The sequence below is a fragment of the Brassica oleracea genome, chromosome C4, assembly GCF_000695525.1.
Source record: "Brassica oleracea var. oleracea cultivar TO1000 chromosome C4, BOL, whole genome shotgun sequence".
Taxonomy (NCBI): Eukaryota; Viridiplantae; Streptophyta; class Magnoliopsida; order Brassicales; family Brassicaceae; genus Brassica; species Brassica oleracea.
The window spans coordinates 7,988,151-7,992,835 of record NC_027751.1 but is presented as its reverse complement, the minus strand read 5'-3'; positions in this window follow the sequence as shown (position 1 = coordinate 7,992,835).

Here is a 4,685-nt window from a genome sequence, read left to right as displayed (position 1 = left end):
AGAGATCAGGTCCGATTAGTTCACTTAATGCCCTAATATCTACTCTCGCTGATTAGGGACATGAAGCTCATTCAATATATGTCGATTTATCTCCTAAGCGGTTAGCTAGGTGATTAAACTAGAGATCGAACATTAAGTGATCAATTCAATGCAAGCAGTAAGAACAATATAAATGAAGAACAGTTAAGATCACTTATTTGTGTTCAGCTCATGATATTGACACCCTACAACCCTAAGCAAGCTTATCCGACTACTCAATCATAAAGCAAGATGACGCAGACATGATTTCTGAATAATACTGCATATAAAATAAAGTAGACACACAAGGGTTCAGGATGATCTTCTCGTGAGAATGAGAGATAGAGCCTTCTCCCTTACAAGTTGCTCAATCCAAATCGTTCTAGGTCTCTCGTAAAACTAGCGTAAGTCCAATAGAAATGATAGCCTCCCCTTTTTATATGGAGGCACCCGTGGTAAAGAGAGAAGAGATGAAATCTAGGGCAAACTTCCGAAATTGGAAGTTTCCTTAATGATCGGGAACAGTCAGACGCTTGTTCTCTTCGGGAACAACCTTTGGATTGATCTAACTGGCTGTTCCGCATCGAATATTCCAAAATGACATCCGACTTCATGAAACTCTCTTCTTTGTTCTTTCACCTGCTCCAAACCTGGAATGATATCAATTAAGCACGAATTAGGACTGAGAATTAACTCAAAGCACATATATAATGGCATTAAAAACATGATATATCAATCCACCTCTAAACGCACAAGAAGACGAAGCATAACGGGCAGGAAGAAGCAAGAAGCTGCATCCAACTCTAAAGCTAATGCTTATGGCAACGAGCAACAACCTATGGAACTCGATGACGAACACCAGTAGATATGGGGATTGTGTTATAGGATTATTACCGGTTCTCTTGTACCAACGGTTTATTTTTGTGTTTGGTTTGTTGTTTAACAAACAATTATATGTAAGCATTTGTTCGTTGACGAGAATCAATCAACAAAAACAATTATCTTATTCTTGTATCTATCTCTCCCTTTATCTCTGATCTTCACTTCATCTCAAGGATTTCAGGTTTCTTAGATGATCTTTCTCTCCCTCTTGAACATCTTTTTATCCGATTTCCCTTCTTTCTAGGGTGGGCGTTCGGATTCGGGTTGGGTATATCAGATTTTTGGTTATTTTGGTATTGAGGTGTAGAACCCGTTCGGGTATTTCTGTACTTTGGGTCGGGTTCGAATATTTTTAGTTCGGATTTGGTTATTTCGGATCGAGTTCGGATATTTAGATTTTGAAAAAAAAAAAATTAAAATTTCATTTTCAAGTTTCTTGTATTTAAAAATATAACTTTCACTTAACTAATTTTTTATTTTTTTAATAGATTGAATGATTAATAGATTTGGACATAACATTTTAAAACTAAAAAGATACTAATTTGATTATTGTTTTTAAATTTCGGATGTAACTTTTGTTAATTCTTGTAACAAAAAACTTGACATGCATTTTAAGTGAGTAGCAATTCATTTCCTCCGTAATTATATGTATATTATATGAATTTAAAATATGTGTAGTATCAATATAAATATTTTAAATAAAATGAGGGATATAAACTAGAAATATAAAGTTAATAATACATATATTTGGTTATCTTCGGATATCCATTCGGGTTCGGATATTACCCATTCAGGTTCGGATATCCAATCTCTCCTAATTTAATATCCGTTCGGGTATTTTACTACCTCGCTTCGGGTTCGGATACGGATTTGAGTATCGGGTAAAATGCCCATCCCTACTTTTTTCTATCATACTGTTACAGAATGTCGCGATCTTTTTTCTAAATGTAACGATCATAACTATTTAAAACTCCATACTCCTATCAAGACTGAGATCAGTCTCTGATACCATTTTCTTTCTTTCAAGTTATGTTAAGAAAAATTTTAGTCTAATCTTAATCATCTCAAGGGGTCACCAAGACTCACAACTCAAAAGACTAATAATGATACTTTAATCCCGGCCACTGGGGAATTAACATTTCGGCATTGCCAGAGACAGAAGACCGACACGTGGCAACACGTGACTAGTCTGGATCACTTCTGTGGGACTAGGATACCTCTGTATAATTCAAAAAAAAAAAGATAATGATACTTTAAAAGGAGATTAATTAGTTGTAAAAAAAAAAAACTATTTCCACTCATTATTGATCTACTCCTGTATGTATGCATATACATTTTCAATTGTTCAAAAAAATATTTATTAGCAATAGGTGAAATTATTCTTTGTATTCATGGTAAAAGAATAATTTGGTGTGGCCAATGTACTAAGTAATGACTCCGTATGTTATTTTTAATTTTTTGGTATGGTCCATAATCATATGATTTGTTCCAGATATGTGCACGAAGAATAATATACTGAAAACAGCAAAAGATCTACACAGGGATGCACATTCATAGTGAACAAAACTTGGGTTCACCCCCCTAATTCACCACAATCCTTAACACCAATCAAAGTGTCACATAAGACTGTAAAAAAAACATACTAAATTATTTTTAAAAAGGAAAATAGGTTAGACAAAAAAAAAAAGTCACGACACTTGTTAACGCCGTCCATGCTTCTTCTTCATCGCTTACAGAGAAGATAGAAGCTTTGATTTTAACTTCTGTTTTAGCCAGAATTGTGTTTGGTTGCCAAGAAAATCTGAAATTTGTGATAAAATATAACTTCATTGCTGCTAGTAAAAGAGCTGAAAAGGTTGTTTCTAAAGTCTGGCTTTAAACTCTTCGGTTGTTTGAACTAGAAGATAAGTTATGATTGATCACTGATTTTACAAGCTCTTTCTTTACCTCTTCGTTATGTGTTCTAAACAAACCATTCAGCAAAAAAAAAGGTAAGCTTTTGAGCTCAGTGTTTAAAAATATTCCAATGTTGTCGCATGTATTGAACAAAGAGATTTCATCTCTTCAGCTGGAGGTAAATAACATATATCATGGACATAAGTTTTCTTTACGGTTCTATTGACATTGTCAAGTCACATGGAGGTAAATAACATATATCAGAAAACAACTAAAACTGGAAAAACGAGGCAAGTAGATTTGCGCTTTACTGCCTTGCGCTCATGTTTAGTCATTGTAAGTTAATTAAACTTTGAAAACTAATAAAACTCTTGCATAAATTCAAAACTTGCAGCTCTGAATCAAGTAGAGTGGATGAGCTTGAAAAAAGGTTGGCTTCACTGTGAAAAATCTGAGAGTCAGCTATATATATGCATGATGTATAAGTAAAGAATTAAAAAAAAAAACAGTTTCCATTTTCTTTCTGTTTACAGTGTTTGACAGAGATTGTGGTAATCATGTCTTCTTCTTTTTTTTTTGCCAAAATGTGAATATCATATAAATATGAGAAGAGTTTGTAAACTTTACCAAAAGGGGAAAATCTATGTTAAGTTGACCTTGGCAAAAAATAAACAAGGCCAAGTCAACAGCAAAACTTTTTAAAGAATCTGAGAACTATTCATATCTGAGCCATTCCTGCATCAGATGCTGGAACAGAGCAGTCTTCCTCCTTCCAAGGATTGCGTCCCTGATGTTGCGATCAATCTTCTTGAATAAAGAGACTGGCGTTTGAGATACACCGTCATGAATTCGTTTGTTTCTTTCTGTCCATAGGCTGGCTATTGTGGCCTGAGCAGCAGCACGCTTAAGGGTTAATCTCACTACCGAATCCCAAAGCCTCATCCAATCAGTAAAGGCAGCCCAAGTATGGAACCCCCTATGTGAATATCCAAGCCTCCTCAGTACATAGCCCCAAACAGCTTCACTAATCTCACAATGAAGGAATAAGTGATCTCTACTCTCATCCACCAAGGTACAAAGACAGCAGAATGAAGAATATTCATTCCCCAGTCGACCAGTCTAGTTCTTGTAGGTAAGCGATCCTGATGAGCTACCCAGGTAGTGAAAGCATGACGGGGAGTGTGACCTCTGAACCAAATGTTTTGGGTCCAGCGCTGCTCTAAAGCTCTGTTCCTTACTTGGTTCCAGGTCTAACTCGTGGAGAACTCCTGCAACTCATTCCCACCCGCTTCCCACGCATAAGATTCCTCAGCAGCCTGGGAACGGGCTCCCCTAAGAAGCCATCCTTCACTATTGCAAGCATGCGCGACCAATGCATATTCATCAATTTGCAGTTCCCTCGGGCCAAGTTCACCAAACCGATTGATGAGAGGCCCAAGAGGCGTCCACCGATCATACCAGAAACTTATTCACTGCCCATTGCCTACTCTTGCCTTTAGGAAACCTGCTGCAAGACTGTAATACCCCGTCTTAAAAAAAAAAAAAACCCTAATTTCGATTTTATGGAAATTCTCGGGGAAGCCGAAGGCTCGGGAAATTTTTATCCTCAGGGTTAAGGTTAGTCTGGAGTCTATTAAAAATATTCAGCTCATCAGATTGGGAACGGAAAAATATTTGGGATTGATCGCGGGACAAAAATTCACCAGAAGGGCCGAAATCGAGCAAATCGACCGAGAAGCTCGAGGTGGCTTGATCTAAGGGATCGGGACGTGGTGTCAACAATTTAACCTGCTTAGTGTCAACACAAGAAGGAGGTGTAGACGTGCATGAAGCAGTTCCATGCAGCTCGACACACAGAAGCACGAGGTGTCGCAGTACCTGCGGTCTGC